Source organism: Choloepus didactylus, chromosome 10 (genome assembly GCF_015220235.1).
Source record: "Choloepus didactylus isolate mChoDid1 chromosome 10, mChoDid1.pri, whole genome shotgun sequence".
In the NCBI taxonomy this organism is placed as follows: domain Eukaryota; kingdom Metazoa; phylum Chordata; class Mammalia; order Pilosa; family Megalonychidae; genus Choloepus; species Choloepus didactylus.
Window position 1 is genome coordinate 4,483,862 of NC_051316.1, and position 18,527 is coordinate 4,502,388.

The 18,527-nt window shown below is 38.1% G+C and overlaps 2 pseudogenes; both read left to right on the forward strand.

The window, feature by feature from the left end:
* Positions 1-9,667: 9,667 nt before the first annotated feature.
* Positions 9,668-10,540, forward strand: LOC119505175 (annotated as a pseudogene).
* A 6,821-nt stretch (positions 10,541-17,361) lies between these two features.
* Positions 17,362-18,146, forward strand: LOC119505178 (annotated as a pseudogene).
* The last annotated feature ends 381 nt before the right edge of the window (positions 18,147-18,527 follow it).

Sequence of the window (18,527 nt, forward strand, 5' to 3'; positions counted from 1 at the left end):
GCTGGGCTCTGAGAAGTGGGGGCACGGAAAAGCAGGCACCCATTCCCAGACTCCACAAAAGCCATTTTTTTCCCCTATATTTTGTCACTTCTGTCTTCTCACTGATCCCTTATTTTTTTGCATTTCAATAGCCCCTGGCAGGGGTGGAACTGAAGCTGTTGGAGAGTAATTATCAGACAATAGCCCAAAGCATATCTTTAAATGCTCTATTCTGACACTGACAAAACTTCCAGGCTGTGGAAAGACTTTTAAAAGAGACACTTTTTTTTTTCCTTTTTCTTTTTCTTGTATTTCTTTTCTATTTTTTTAATGTAAAAGTAATATATGTGGTTATTTTCTATCAGAAAGCCCAGGTTGATGGACTAGGCTGGGTTTGGGGTGAGACAGAGTACCCACAGTGTCTTTGAGTTCCATATTCACTACTGAAGGCCTCCACCCCTGTCTTTAACTGGCAACTCAGGCTGACCAAAGAATCTACCTGGAGAGGCCCCAAAGAGGAGAGGGGAGAAGGGAATAGTGCCCCTGAGAGACAACTGGATTTCTGAGGATTGAGAGAGTGGAGGGAGGTCCAGCTCAACTGGCAGTCCTCTTTCTAGGAACTCAGACCCCAGGGGCCAGAATTCAGATTCCGGCTTCAGTCAGCCACAGCCCAGACAGGATCAGAGTCACCAGGAGAACTAAAGGCTCCACACCTCCTTACACTGGTGGGGGAGCTGTGAGCGGGCAAGCACCACCTGCTGGACAGGAGAGGAAAAGCACCAATTCTAAAGGCCTCATAGGAGGGTCTCATTCTCAGGAAAACTCCATACCCTCTCAATGAGACCTGGGCCTCACTAGACTGGGAAAATCTAACTAGGGTTGACCATATCTGAGGAGACCCACTCACAAAAAGGTTACATAGAGCCAGAGCAAGAAACAGAAAAAAACAAGAGGGGAAAAATTCTGATCAACTAAATAGAACTTAAGTTAGAGGTCTAGAATAAGTTGAACTGAATAACAGAGGCCAGAGAACAAAGCCAACCAACAAGAAAACCACTAGGTAAAAGATAGAAAACACACTCCAAAATAAACTAATCAAGAAAATCAGATGCCTAAACAACTTAAGATAACAAGCCTTACGAGGAAACACAAAAACATGGACCAGCCAAAGGAACAAACTAATAACTCAGCTGAGACACAGGAGTGGAGGCAACTAACACTAAATAAATTCAATGAAATGAAGGAAGATATAGCAAAAGAGCTGAAGGATATAAAGAAGACACTGGATGACCATAAAGAAGAATTCATAAACTTAAAAAAACAAATGGCAGAACTCATGGGAATGAAGGCCACAATGGAGGAGATGAAAAACACAATGGAGGGACACAACAGTAGATTTGAACAGGCAGAAGAAAGCATCAGTGAACTGGAAGACAGGTCATTCGAATTCATACACACAAAAGAACAGATGGTGAAAAAAATGGAAAAATACGAGCAGGGTCTTGGGGAGCTGAGTGACAACATGAAATACACAAATATATGTGTTGTGGGTATCCCAGAAGGAGAAGAGAGGGGAAAAGGGCCAGAAAGAGTAATAGAAGACATAATCACTGAAAATTTCCCAACTCTTATAAAAGAAAGAGAATTAGAGATTCAAGAAATACAACGTACCCCAAACAGAATAGATCCCAATAGACCTACACCAAGACACTTACTGGTCAGATTGTGCAATGTCAAAGACAAAGAGAGGATTCTGAAAGCAGCAAGAGAAAAGCAATCCATCACTTACAAGGGAAGGTTGATAAGACTATGTACAGATTTCTCTGCAGAAACCATGGAGGCAAAAAGACAGTGACATGATATATTTAAGGTACTGAAAGAGAAAAACTGCCAACCAAGAATTCTATATCCAACAAAACTTTCCTTCAAAAATGAGGGAGAGATTAGAGCATTTTCAGACAAACAGACACTGAGAGAGTTTGTGAATAAGAGACCAGCACTACAAGAAATACTAAAGGAAGTGCTACAGGCTGATAGGAAAAGACAGGAGAGAGAGAGTTGGAGAAGAGTGCAGAAATGAAGATTACCAGGAAAGGTAAAAGGAGAGGAAAAAATAAGATATGACATATAAATTCCAAAAAACAAAATGATAGTAGAAAGTACTGCCCTTACAGTAATAACACTAAACGTAAATGGATTAAACTCCCCAATAAAAAGACAAAGACTGGCAGAATGGATTAAGAAACAGAACCCATCCATATGCTGTCTACAAGAAACTCACTTTAGACACAAGGACAAAAATAGACCGAAAGTGAAAGGTTGGAAAAAGATATTTCATGCAAACAACAACCAGAAAAAAGCGGGAGTAGCTATATTAATATCAGACAAGTTACACTTCAAAAGCAAAACAATTAAAAGAGACAAAGAAGGACATTATATATTAATCAAAGGGTCAATTCATCAAGAAAATATAACAATCATAAATATTTATGCAACAAGCCAGAGTGCCCTGAAATTCATGAGGCAAACACTGCGATCACTGAAAGGAGAAATAGATACTTTTACAATAATAGTTGGAGACTTCAATACACCACTCTCATCAATGGATAGAATATCTAGACAGAGGATCACTAAAGAAACAGAGATGTTGAATTGTATGATAAATTAACTAGACTTGACAGGCATTTATAGAACACTACATCCAACAAAAGCAGGATACACTTTTTTCTCAAGTGCTCATGGAACATTCTTTAGGATAGACCACAGGTTAGCTCACAAAGCAAACCTCAACAAATTTCAAAATATTGATATCATACAAAACACTTTCTCAGACCACAATGGAATGAAGTTGGAAATAAATAAAAGGCAGAAGGTCATAAAATTCACAAACATATGGAGGCTAAACAGCACCCTCTTAGAAAACTAGTGGGTAAAGAAAGAAATTACAAGAGAAATTAGTAAATACCTCGAGATGAATGACAATGAATACACAACTTATCAAAACTTATGGGATGCAGCAAAGGTGGTGCTGAGAGGGAAATTTATTGCCCTAAATGCCTATATTAAAAGAGAAGAGAGAGCAAAAATTGAACAGTTATCTGCTCACCTGGAGGAATTAGAGAAAGAACAGCATACTAACCCCAAAGCAAGCAGAAGGGAAGAAATAACAAAGATTAGAGCAGAAATAAATGCAATTGAGAACAGGAAAACAATAGAGAGAATCAACAAAACCAGAAGTTGTTTCTTTGAGAAAATCAATAAAATCAATGGACCACTGGCTAGGCTAACAAAAAAAAAGAGGGAGCAGATGCAAATAAATGCAATCAGAAATGGGAAAGGAAATATAACTACCAACCCTGCAGAAATTAAGGAGATAATGAGAAGATACTATGAGCAACTATATGCTAATAAACTAGACAACTTAGATGAAATGGACAACTTCCTAGAAAAGCATAAACAGCCAACATTAACTCAAGAAGAAATAGATGACTTCAACAAACCAATCACAAGTAAAGAGATTGAGTCAGTCATCAAAAAGCTCCCAAAAAGGAAAAGCCCAGGACCGGATGGTTTCACATGTGAATTCTACCAAGCATTGAAGAATGAATTAGTACCAATCCTGCTCAAACTCTTCAAAAAAATTGAAGAGGGAAAGCTACTTAACTCTTTCTGTGAAGCCAACATCACCCAAATACCAAAACCAGACAAAGATACTACAAAAAAAGAAAATTATAGACCAATTTCTTTAATGAATATAGACACAAAAATCCTCAACAAAATACTCACAAATCGAATCCAGCAGCACATTAAAAGAATTATACAACACAACCAGGTGGGATTTATTCCAGGTATGCAACGCTGGTTCAACACAAGAAAATCAATTAATGTAATACAACACATCAATAAATCAAAGCAGAAGAACCACATGATCATCTCGATTGATGCAGAAAAGGCATTTGACAAAATTCAACATCCTTTCCTGGTGAAAACACTTCAAAGGATAGGAATAGAAGGGAACTTTTTCAATATGATAAAGGCAATATATGAAAAACCCACAGCTAACATCACACTCAATGGGGAGAGACTGAAAGCTTTTCCTCTAAGATCAGGAACAAGACAGGGATGCCCACTATCACCATTGATATTCAGCATTGTGCTGGAAGTTCTAGCTAGAGCAATTAGGGAAGAAAAAGAAATAAAAGGCATCCAAATTGGAGAAGAAGAAGTAAAACTTTCACTATTTGCAGATGACATGATTCTATATGTAGGAAATCCAGAAAAATCTACAGCAAAGCTACTAGAACTAGTCAATGAATACAACAAAGTAGCAGGCTACAAGATCAACATGCAAAAATCTGTAGTGTTCCTATACACAAGTAATGTGCAAAAAGAGGAGGAAATCAAGAAAAAAATCCCATTTACAACAGCAACCAAAAGAATCAAGTATTTAGGAATAAACTTAACCAAGGACACAAAAGACCTTTACATAGAAAACTATAAGAAACTGCTAAAGAAATTGAACAAGACCTGAAAAAATGGAAGAACATACCATGTTCATGGTTTGGAAGACTAGATATAGTTAAGATGGCATTTACCTAAGTTGATTTACACATTCAATACAATACCAATTCAAATCCCAAAAACTTACTTTACAGAAACAGAAAAACCAATAACTAAATTTATGTGGAAGGGTAAGGTGCTCCAAATAGCAAAAATATCTTTAGAAAGAGGAATGAAGTGGGAGGTCTCACACTACCTGACTTTGAAGCATATTACAAAGCTACAGTGCTCAAAACAGCATGGTACTGGCATAAGGACAGATATACTGATCAATGGAATCGAATTGAGTGTTCAGAAGTAGACCCTCACATCTACAGACAACTGATCTTTGATAAAGCAGTGAAGCCGAAGCAACTAGGAAAGAGCAGCCTGTTCAATAAATGGTGTTTGGAGAACTGGCTATCCATTTCCAAAAGAATGAAAGAGGATGTCCATCTCACACCTTATACCAAAATTAACTCAAAGTGGATCAAAGACCTAAACATTAGTACCAAGACCACAAAACTCTTAGAAGAAAATGTAGGGCAATATCTTAAAGATTTTGTGATAGGAGGTGGTTTCATAGACCTCACACCCAAGGCACAAGCAACCAAAGAACAAATAGACAAATGGGATCTCCTCAAAACTACATACTTTTGTATATCAAAGGACTTTGTCAGAAAAGTAAAAAGGCATTCTACAAAATGGGAGATGATATTTGGAAACTGCATATCAGATAAGGGTTTAATATCCCAAATATGTAAAGGAATCCTGCATCTCAATAACAGAAAGACAAACAATCCAATTAAAAAATGGGCAAAAGACATGAACAGACATTTTTCTGAAGAGGAAATACAAATGGCTCAAAAGCATATGAAAAAATGCTCAACTTCACTGGCTATTAAGGAAATGCAAATCAAAACCACAATGAGATATCATCTCACACCTACCAGAATGGCCATTATCCAAAAAAACAGAAAATGACAAGTGCTGGAGAGAATGTGGAGGAAAAGGCACACTTATTCATTGTTGGTGGGAATGTAGAATGGTGCAACCACTCTGGAAGACAATATGGAGGTTCCTCAGGAAGCTAAATATAGATTTCCCATATGACCCAGCTATTCCATTGCTAGGTATATACTCAGAGGAACTGAAACTTAAGACACAAACAGACATTTGTAAACTGATGTTTATTGCAGCATTATTCACAATTGCCAAGAGGTGGAAACAGCCCAAATGTCCATCAAAGGATGAGTGGATAAACAAACTGTGGTATATACACATAATGGAATGTTATGCAGCTGTAAGACAGAACAAAGACATGGAACATATAATAATGTGGATGAACCTTGAGGACATTATGTTGAGTGAAGTTAGCCAGAAACAAAAGGACAGATTCTGTATGGTTTCACCAATATGAACAGACATTAATGAACAAACTTTGGGAGTTAAAAGCTGACAACACAGGTGACCAGGAGAAAGAAAGAGGGCAGAGATCAGCCATTTGATGCTGAAGGACTACAGAATGTTTAGGATTGATTGCATAGATCCAGAAATAGATAGCATAATACTGTGTGACGGTAGCATGGTATTGTAAGTACACTGAACAAAGATGTCTGTGAGTAAGACTGAAAGAGGTGGGATAGGAGAATGTATGACACCAGAGGTAAAGATAGATGATAAAGACTGGGACTGTATAATGTGGCAATAACTGGAGTGGCCAATGACTGTTACTAAATATACAAATATAAGAATGTTTTTGCATGTGGGAAAGCAAATAAATGTCAACCATGTAGAAATTTGAAAAGGGGATGGTATTCAGGAAAAAACATAATCAAAGCACACTGGAGTCTATGGTCAACAAACAGTAACATTGTAATATACTTCCATTAAATGTAACAAAGGCAATATGCCAATGCTAAATGTATATGAGAGGGGGATATAGGGGAGGAATATGGGATTCTTGGTAGCAGTGTTATTTGCTGTCCTTACTAGTATATTGTATTGTATGACATGTTATTTTTCTTTTTATCATTTTTTTCTTATTGCTAAAAAAAACAATTTTTCTTGTAGTAATCAGTATGTTTAAGTGCTGATTGTGGTGATAAATGTACAACTTTATGATGATACCATGAACAACTGATTGTGCACTGTGGATAACTGTATGGTATGTGAATATAACTATAAAATTGTAGAAAAATATATATATAGGAGTAAAAGTGTTGGAGAAAACATGGTGAGAGGGATGATGTCTCACCAATATGGACTAACTACAATGTGTAAACTCAGAATTGAATGTTAGAACATAGCCTAATGTGGACATAATAATTGTAATAGTCCCTAGATTGTAAGCTCTTCCAGCAGTTAACTCTATCCCTGAATTGTAATGCCTATCTCTAAACTTTGAGATGCTGATCCCCTAGCATATAACCTGATTGGTCTCTGGAACAATGCATATCTCTGAGACACCTGAAACTCAGAGCTAGAGCTCAGCAGATATGAATGTCAGTATTAGTGCATACAGCCACTGTCAAAAAAAAAAAAAAAAAAAAAAAAAAAAAGCTGAAAAAGAGCCCAGACTTCCATTCATGATATGAATTAAACAGGTCTGGTTAAGACCAGGGCAAGCCAGGCCAAAGGGTAAAGGTTGAAACTGATTGTGTTTTAAAACTTCAACTTCCATATGAGACCAAGGGAAGAGATATCTATTTGGTACAGGATCTAAATTTTCTAAAAGATACAACTCCACAGTCGATTGGTTCAAACACCACAATTTCATGGAACTTTGAATAGGAAGTGAGATATGGTCGGTTAGTATAAGCTGGAGTGAAATAGTGACACATCCCAGAGTAATTTGGGCAGATAATAAAAAATATATTTACACCCTCCCCTTCCTCAGCCCCAAGGATCTGGGGGAAGGTGCAGATGTGTTGGACATCCTAACTTGGACTGGTGTTGATGTTGTCACAAACATTGGGACTGGCGGTTTGAAGTGCTGAGCCCTCGAGCATGGGACTTGCCCTTATGAAACTCATTACCACAAAGGAGAGTCTAAACTTGTATGTAATGGTGCCTAAGAGTCTCCCTCTGAGTACCTCTTTGTTGCTCAGATGTGGCCCTCTCTCTCTAACTGAGCCATCTCAACAGGTGAACTCGCTGCCCTGCCCCCTAAACGGGACCTGACTCCCAGGGGTGTAAATCTCCCTGGCAATGCAGAATATGACTCCTGGGGATGAATGTGGACCCTGCATCATGGGACTGAGAGTATCTTCTTGACGAAAAGGGGGATGCAAAGTGAGATGAAATAGTTTCAGTGGCTGAGAGATTTCAAATGGAGTCGAATGTCTGGTGTACATTCTTATGCACTATATAGATAACACCTCTTAGGTTTTAATGTATTGGAATAGGTAGAAGTAAATACCTGAAACTACCAAACTCCAACCCAGCATTCTGGACTCCTGAAGACAATTATATAATAATGTAGATTACAAGGGGTGACAGTATGATTGTGAAGACCTTGTGGAGCACACCCCCTTTATCTAGTGTATGGATGAGTAGAAAAATGGGGATAAAAACTAAAGGACAAATGGGGTGGGATGGGGGATGATTTGGGTGTTCTTTTTTCACTTTTATTTTTTATTCTTGTTCTGGTTCTTTCTGATGTAAGGAAAATGTTCTGAGATAGATTGTGGTGATGAGTGCATAACTATGTGATCATACTGTGCACAGTGGATTGTATACCATGGATGATTGTATGGTGTGTGAATGTATTTCAATAAAACTGAATTTAATAAAAAAAAAAAAGAATACACAACCATCAGCTCTCTGATACAGTAGTTCAGGGAGGTTCCTTGCATTCTGCTTTCAGTAGGGTCAGGGACTTTGAGTGAGCATTCAGGGTTCAGCTTTAAGAGAGGAGAGATCCCATCTGTCCTCTGAGTTTGGAGAAGCTGGCATATAATCTCCTGGGTTCTATGTGGTCTGGGAAGCTGCTCACTCATATGGAAGCCTTGGACATGACCCAGAAGCTCCTTCTTATAAATCATAAGAAGGTAACCTGGTGTAAGTGGAATGTGGGGTTAAAAAGAAGTGGATTTCACCAAGTATGGAGCTGCCTGTCTTACAGACATGAGAGGAACCTTGTGACCTGAGGAAAATCACTAATTTTAAAGGAAATATTTGAATACCAACATTACATTTCATATAATTTATGAAACTTTACACAACCAAGATATTTTAATTCAAGGTAATCTGAAGGGAATAGGAGAGAGAATTGGGAAAATATTTGAAGATAGATTGATAATAGTTTAATAGAAAAGAAGTCAGAGATGTTAGAATTCTTGGTTTCTGTGATGCCAGGAAGTTTCTGCTGTGCTGGAATGAGAATTAGAAGAGTTTTATTAGGAGATAATGGGACATCATCTCTGGTTCTTTAGTATCAAAATAAATGTAATATTTTGGAAAGAACAACAAGGAGTCACAGCATTTTAACTGAGAGAGATGATCTACATGGAATAATTTATGGCACACTTAATCAAACCAAGGTGTGTAAGGGTGATGATAACATGGGGAACTAAGGACCAAGGATTCATTGACAAATTTTTGGGCAGTGACTCTCCCTGTGCTGAAAGGGAGACAAAAACCTAAGGCATTGACGCTGACCCCTGATCTCAGGAAAAGACCCCACCCACAGTGAGGTCTAAGCTGGAGCAGGGACACAATAAGGGGTGCCCACTCACAAGACAGGCAGTGAACTCTGTTCTGGAGCCTGGAGCACTCAAGTCCTCTCTTCTCATTTCTTCATCATTGTCTCTTCCTTCCACTCCATGCCAGGACTCTGGGAGGCATCAATGTGAAAAAGTTGGGGGTTTTATTCATTCATTTCTGTTATTTATTTCAAAATAATTTTAAAATTAAGAACCATTGCAGAAATAATGCAAAATAGCCAGCTGCAGCCACACATGTGCTGGAGAGCTGGGCCTCAAAGCCAACCCTGACCTGGGAATGTGGCTTCTGAGGCTGCTTACCTGGGGGCTGGGGTCCCTGGGGCTAAGGCCTTCTGCAGGCCTGACTGACTGGCACTGACCCCAGGCCACAGACCACTGCTGCCCACTGAGCTGTGAACATGGAGTGCTGTGGAGTGGGTGGAATAAATTCCAGTGAGTGTGAAAACAAATCAAGACAAAAATGTCAGAGGAATTTGAAGCCAATATTATGGATTCTTTGATAGATATGCCATTTGTAACTATAGATATAAAAGATGATTATGGAAATTACAAGAAGAATTAAGATCCTGCAAAATGCAATAATACAGCAAGATGATCCACTGGCCAAAGACATGATCAGTGATAGTACCTTCCATATTACCCTGCTAGTGAAACAGTTACTAAATGAGGATGAAGTAAACATTGATATTGAGGCTCTTTTGAAATTAAAACCATCCATAGAAGAAATCCTCCAAGGCAAGCAGCTGACTTTACTTTTTTAAGGGATTGGAACTTTAGGAAATCAGAGTGGCTTTGTGAAGCTGGCAGAAGGTCACTTAAACCTGCTCTTGAAGATAGCAGAGGCTGCCAAAAGAACACCTTAAGAAAAGGGCAACTTGGCAGGAGAAAGTGGTTTTAAGCCTCATTTGACCTTCATGAAGTTGTTAAAAGCACCAGAGCTCTGTAAGAGAAGAGTGAAAAGAAATAGACCCTGACTTCTATGAAAAATTTATCAATCACAGATTTGGAGAGGAAATATATCATATAGCTCTTTGCTGCATGTTGAAGAAAAAACAAAGCACTTGTTATTATCATTGTGAGTCTTCAATGATTGACAAGGAACCCTATTGGAATCCAGTACTTAATTAATGAAGCTTTGCATTGAGAAAAGGTGAGACAAGTCCAAAGTGAGAGAGATAAAGGACCTTTTATTAAAGCCTGAGACTCAGGCCAAAATTAGGGGGGAGCTTTTAGAAGGAAGACTCACTGACAATGACCATGCCAAAAAGGTTGATGTCAGCCTGACTGTGGCCTGAGCTCTGCATTGCTAGTGTGCTAACAGTTCATGATATCTGTTCAGCTTATTAAGCAGGGCCTTAGGGAATATGGAGGGGTGTGCTCATAATGTCTGCATAACAGCAAGCTTACATCTATTAAGGAATTAACCATTCCTTTCCAGAGATGATGGCATCTGCCCAATTTGTTTTTGAGCTAAACCTGCATTTGAAAATGTTGGTATTTGTAATAGTGAAAGTTATTTTACAGAAAGAGATTCTTGATTTGCCATAGTGAGATGTTCTTTGGGTTCTTGCAAACAAAAAAATACAGACTCTGAAAAATCATTTCTAGATCAAAAAAAAAAACAACACAACAACAAAGAAGGACACTATATACGTATAAAAGGGGCAATATAACAAGAAGAAATAATCATAAATGTTTATGCACCCAATCATGGTGCCACAAAATACATGAGACAAACACTGGCAAAACTAAAGGAAGTAATCAATGTTTCCACAATAATTGTGGGACACTTCAACACATCACTCTCTCCTATAGATAGATCAACCAGACAGAGGACCAATAAGGAAATTGAAAACCTAAACAATCTGATAAATGATTTGGATTTAACAGACATATATAGAACATTAGATCCCAAATCACCAGGATACACATTCTTCCCCAGGGCTCACAGAACTTTCTCCAGAATAGACAATATGCTGGGACATAAAACAATCCTCAGTAAATTTTAAAAATATTGAAATTATTCAAAGCACATTCCCTGACCACAGTGGAATACAATTAGAACTCAATAACCATCAGAGACTTAGAAAATTCACAAACACCTGGAGTTTAAACAACACACTCCTAAACAATGAATGGGTTAAAGAGGAAATAGCAAGAGAAAGTGCTAAATTTACAAAAAATGAATGAAAATGAGAAGATAACATATCAAAACCCATGGGATGCAGCTTGGTACTGAGGGGGAAGTTTATAGCACTAAACAGATACATCAAAAAGGAAGAAAGAGCTTAAATCAAAGAACTAATGGAGCAATTGAAGAAGCTAGAAAATGAAAAGCAAACTAATCCTAAACCAAGTAGAAGAAAAGAAATAATAAGGATTAAAGCAGAAATAAATGACAAAGTGAACAAAAAAGTATATAGAGAGAATAAAGAACACCAAGAGTTGGTTCTTTGAGAAGTTCAACAAGATTCCCAAGTCCCTAGCTAGACAGACAAAATCAAAAAGAGAGAAGACCCATATAAACAAAATAATGAATGAGAAAGGTGACATTACTGTGGATCCCAAAGAAATTTAAAAAATTATGAGGGTATATGAACAACAGTATGCCAACAAACTGGATAATGTAGAGGAAATGAACAATTTCCTGGAAACATATGAATAACCTAAACTGACCAGAGAAGAAATAGAAGACCTCAGCCAACCAATCACAAGAAAAGAGATCCAATCAGTAATCAAAAACTTCCCCCAAATAAATGCCCAGGGCCAGATGGTTTCACAGGGGAATTCTACCAAAATTTCCAAAAAGAACTGACACCAATCTTACTTAAACTCCTTCAATACTTTGAAGAAAATGGAACACTATCTAAAACATTTTATGAAGGTAACATCAATCTTCGTAAAACATCAAATTTTATGAAGGCAAACCTGCCACAAAAAAGGAAAACAACAGGCCAATCTCCCTAAAGAATAAAGATGCAAAAATTCTCAACAAAATACTTGCAAATCCAATCCAAAGACACATTAAAAAATTCATACAACATGACCAAACATTCCAGGCATGCAAGGATGGTTCAACATAAGAAAATCAATCAATGTAATACAACACATTAACAAATCCAAAGAGAAAAATCAAATGATCATTTCAATAGATGCTGAAAAAGCATTTGACAAAATCCAACATCAATTTTTGATAAAAACAGTTCAAAAGGTAGGGATTAAAGGAAAATTCCTCAATAGGATAAAGGGCATATATGAAAAAACCACAGCCAGCATAGTACTCAATATCAAGAGACTGAAAGCCTTCCCTCTAAGATCAGAAATGAGACAAGGATGACCACTGTCACCACTATTATTCAACATTGTGCTAGAAGTGCTAGCCAGGGAAATCCAGCAAGACAAAGAAATAAAATTCATCCAAATTGGAAAGGAAGAAGTAAAACTGTCACTGTTTGCAGATGATATCATCTTACATCAGCAAAACCCTGAGAAAGTGATGATACAACTACTAGAGCTAATAAACAAATTTAGCAAAGTAGCAGGATACAAGATTAATGCACATACGTCACTAATGTTTCTATATCCTAGAAGTGAACAAATTGAAGAGACACTCAAGAAAAAGATACCATTTTCAAAAGCAACTAAAAAAATCAAGTACCTTGGAATAAACTTAACCAAAGATGTAAAAGCCGTATATGAAGAAAACTACATAACTCCACTAAAAGAAATAGAAAGGGACCTTAAAAGATGAGAAAATATTCCATGTTCATGGATAGGAAGGCTAAATATCATTAAGATGTCAATTCTACCCAAAATCATCTACAGATTCAATGCAATCCCAAGCAAAATTGTGACAACCTACTTTGTAGACTTGGAAAAGCTAGTTATCAAATTTATTTAGCAAGGGAAGATGCCTCAAATTGCTAAAAACACTCTAAAAAAGAAAAACGAAGTGGGAGGACTTATACTCCTTGACTTTGAAGCTTACTATAAAGTCACAGTAACCAAAAGAGCATGGTACTGGCACAAAGATATATTGAGCAATAGAATTGAATTGAGAATTTTGAGATAGATCCCCAGATCTACAGCTGACTGATCTTTCATAAGGCCCTCAAAGCCACTGAACTGGGACATAACAATCTTTTCAACAAAGGGGGCTGGGTGAGTTGGATATCCATATTCAAAAGAAAGAAAGGGGACACCTACCTCACACACTTCACAAAAATTAACTCAAAGTGGATCAAAGATCCTAATATAAAAGATAGTACCATAAAACTCCTAGAGGATATTGTAGGGAGATATCTTCAAGACCTTGTATTAGGAGGTCACTTCATAGACCTTACACCCAAAGCAAAAGCAACAAAGGAAAAAATAGATAAATGGGAAATCCTCAAGCTTAGAATTTTCTGTACCTCAAAGGAATTTGTCAAAAAGTTGGAGGCAGCCAACTCCATGGGAAGAAAGTTTTTGGAAACCATGTTTCTGACATGCTTATATAAAGATAAAGAAATCCTACAACTCAATTACAATAGTACAGACAGCCCAATTAGAAAATGGGCAAAAGATATATAGACAGTTCTCTGATGGGGAAATACAAATGGCCAAGAAACACATGAAAAACTGTTCAGCTTCACTAGCTATTAGGGAGATGCAAATTAATTCCACAATGAGATACCATCTCACACCAATTAGAATGGCTGCCATTAAGCAAACAGAAAACTACAAATGCTGGAGGGGATGTGGAGAAATTGGAACTCTTATTCATTGTTTGTGGGACCGTATAATGGTTCACCCACTCTGGAAGACAGTCTGGCACTTCCTTAGAAAACTAGATACAGAGTTACCCTTCAATCCAGCAGTTGCACTTCTCGGTATATACCCAGAACATCTGAAAGCAGTGACAGGAACAGATATCTGCATGACAATGGTCATAGCAGCATTATTCACAATTGCCAAGAGATGGAAACAACCCAAATGTCCTTCAACAGATTGTTGGATAAATAAAATGTGTCATATACACACAATGGAATACTATGCAGCAGTAAGAAGTAACGATGTGAAATATATGACAACTTGGATGAACCTTGAAGACATAATGCTGAGGGAAATAAGCCAGGCACAAAAAGAGAAATATTACATGCTACAACTAATATGAATATTGCTGGAGGAGAATGCAGGGGTGTTGGGCTTCCCTACCTCAGTGCTTGCTGATGTGCTCACAGACATTGGGGACTGGTGGTTTGATGGGCTGAAACCTCAATCATGGGACTTGCCATAGGAAAGACTGTTACCGCAAAGGAGAGGCTAGGCCTGCTTATAATTGTGCCTAAGTAGAACCTCCTGAATGCCTCTTTGTTGCTCAAATGTGGCCTTCTCTCTCTAGCTAAGCCAACTTGGCAGATGAAATCACTGCCCTCCCCCCTATGTAGGATCTGACACCCAGGGGTGCAAATATCCCTAGCAATGTGGAATATGACTCCAGGGGAAGAATCTGGACCCTGCATCATGGGTTGGAGAACATCTTCTTGACAAAAAGGAGGATGTGAAATGAAATGAAATAAGTTTCAGTGGCTGAGAGATTCCAACAGAGCCAAGAGGTCACTCTGCTGGGCAGTCTTATGCACAATATAGATAACCCTTTTTAGGTTCTAATGAATTGGAATAGCTAGCAGTAAATACCTGAAACTATCAAACTACAACCCAGAACCCTCAAATCTTGAAGACAATTGTATAAACATGTAGATTGAGGGGTGACAATGTGATTGAGAAAGCCATGTGGATCACACTCCCGTTTGTCCAGTGTATGGACGGATGAGTAGAAAAACAGGGGGCAAAAAAAATGTACCCAGTGTTCTCTTTCACTTTAATTGTTCTTTTTCACTTTAATTTTTATTTGTATTACTTTTGGGTGTGTGGCAATAAAAATGTTCAAAAATTTTTTTTGGTGATGGATGCACAACTATATAGTAGTACTGGGAACAATTGTACACTTTGTATGACTGCATGGTATGTGACTATATCTCAATAAAATTGACTTATTTAAAAAAAGAATACAGTATTTTAAGGGTCATTTGCCACATGTTGACATAATTATTTTTTGGTTATTGTTAAGTGAAAAAAGCAGTGTCCAAACCTGTCTAGGTCTAGTGTTATTTTTAACAGGAAGTGTGACTGTTTCTTCAGCATTGGTACTTGAATGCATTTTTATAAGTGTAATTATTGCAATCACTGGATAAGAATGATTTACAATATCCATTTGTATTATTTTGCACTTATGAAAATATAGTTTGTGTTTTCATTTGTTAAATGAATAAACGTTTGGGACTTCTCTAATTTTCTGAAGATAAGCCCTAGGTCTTACCTTTTCCTTTGCAATCTGAATTTATTTGCACTGTTTCATTTTTAAAGAAAATTCCTGAAAAATGTCCCCCCACCCAATGATTAATAACAGGTTTTTCTATAGTTGTAAATTGCTACTACTAATAGATCATGATGGGAAAATTATTTGGAGATCAAATATGAAATCATTTCAAATATGAAATCCTGTTTATAGATGGATTTTGGCTATTTTTTTCACCAGGTAAATTATGCTACATTTATTTATAAATGAGTTAATCATTTTCATGCCTCTGAATAAATATATTGGTTCCTCTCTCCCCAAAATTACAAAACAATTCAAAGAATTCCAATAAACCCCATACCCACATACCCCAATTTACCAACTTTTAATATTTAGATACATTTGTAATATAATTCTTCTATCATCATCTGTCTATATATCTAATTACCTACCCATTTTCTAAAATTTGGTAGTAAGTGGCATACATCATGATTCTTCAACAGGTAATACCTCCATGCATATTCCTTACAAGAAGGATATTCTCTTTTGTTATCATATTAAATATTCAATTTAAGAAATTTAACATTGATATAAAGCATACATTGTATATTCCAATTTTTCAGTTGCCCCAATAAGTTCCTTCTGGGACTTTTCTCCTCCAATATTAGATCCACTCCAAGGATGTTGCACTGCACTTATGTTGCATTACACTGAATTGTCATTGTCTCTTTTGTCTTTTATTTCAAAAATTGTGGGAACATATATACAAATTAACATTTCCAAAGTTGATCACACCCAAGCATAAAATTCAGTGAGGTTCATCACATTCACAATGTTGTGCTACGTTCATCACCACTCATTAGAAAAATGTTCCCATCACTCCAAAGAGAAAACCTGCAGGCACAATGCATTTAGTCCACATTCCCCACCATCTATGCCCCATGGCAACCTATACTTTATGTCTCTAGGAATTTGCACATTCTAATTATTTCATATAGCTGGAATTAGACCACACTTTTCTGTTTATGTATGGCTTATTTAATTCAATATGATTTCTGCAAGGTTAATCCATGTAGTGGCATGTATCAGAACTTTATTCCTTTCTATTTCTAAATTATATCCCTTTGTAGACATATATATATATATATATATATATATACACACACATATATTTATATCATTTTGTTTCTCCAATTATATATTGATGGAAACGGGGGTTTCTTCCACCACCAGGCTATTGTGAATAATGCTAATATGAACAGTGATATACATATATCTGTTTGGGACCCTGCTTTCAATTATTTTTTATACATTCCTAGAAGTGGGATTGCTGGGTCAAATTGTAATGTTTAACTTGTGAGGAATTGTGAAATTGTTTCCACAACATTGCACATTTTACATTCCCACCAACAATGTACCAAAATTCCCATTGCCTGAAATCCTCACCAGCCCATATTAATTCCTATTTTTAAAATAACCATTCTGGTGTGTGGGAGTTGGTATCTCACTGTAGATTTCATTTGCATTGCCCTAATGCTTAATGATATTGAGCATCTCTGCATGTGCTTATTGACCATTTATGTTTTGTCTTTTGAGAAATGTTTGTTCAAGCCCTTTGCACGTGTTTTAACTGGTTGATTTGCCTTTTCATTCATGAGTTGTAGGAATTCTTTTGTTTCTTTGGATATTAAAACCATGTAAGTTGCAAGTTGCACCATGGACCTGTGACTTTGGACTGCATCTGCTTTTTCACCCTCCTCCTCCTCCTCATTGGTGATGGCCTGGGTCAGGTCAGGTCAGGCCCTGCCTGCACAGGTTGCTGGAGGCAGTGATGGATGTGCTTCCAGGGGGTGGGGGCCACTGCTTTTGCAGGAGCCTGAGAGGGCCCATGCCTTTGCAGTGTGCCTCATGCATCTGGAGCCTGCCCCACCCCAAGCAACACTGGCCCCGTGTTTCCCTCAGTGGTGGCAGCAACTTCAGCAGTGGCACAGGAGCTGCCACTACAGTGGAGACAGGGAGCCCCTCCCTGCTCCCTGAACCACAGTGTGGTGGCCATGCATCTGTTTGCCCTCATGATCAGCACCTGCATCCTGCCCAACATGGTGGCCATGAGTAGCATACACAACCTCAACTCACTCAAGGAGTCACCACACAAGCACATGCCTCACCACATCCAGCTGGCCTGAGCCTTCTCCACCATCATTGTCTTGCTGTTCTTCCTGGCCTAGGAAGTGATACTATGCTGGGTCAAGTTCCTGCCTCTCAAGAATCAGCAGGGCCAGTCCTGGCACACCAGCAAGCCCCTGCTGGTGGCCCAGCCACCAACAGTGGCAGCAGTGGCATCACCCAGGTCAGGCAGCCACCATCACCTCCATCACCATCTTGGTTCCCTTAGGCCTAGTCTTCATCATCTTCACCATCCACTTCTACTGTTAACTGGTCAGCCACAAGATGGACCAAAAACTCCAGGAACTCAATAAGCTGGCTGAGTTTGCTGGCTTGTGGATCCAGCTGGACCACAGAGGGGGCCACCTTTGCTGCCTGGCAGCTCCTATGCATAAGTGTCCCTTTGGCTTCAAGGCTCTTCTCCTTGACCTTGTCCTGCCCTGGCCTCAAGGACAGCCTGTGCAGGGAGCTGGGCTCTCCTCAGGGTACAGAGTAGAGAGAATTACATTGTAGAGCAATTATATTGCTGGTGACAATGCAAAGTGGTGCAGTTTCTGTGGAAGACAGTTTGATGTTTCCACAGGAAGATAGTGTGCAACCACCATCTGACCTGGCAATCCCACTCCTAGGTATATAACTGAATGAATTGAAAGCAGGTACTCAATAAATGGTTCACACTGATGTTCATTGGGGCATTATTCAGATTGCCAAAAGATGGAAGGAACCCAATTGTCCATCAGCTGATAAATGGAGACGTAAATTGTGGCATATGCAAA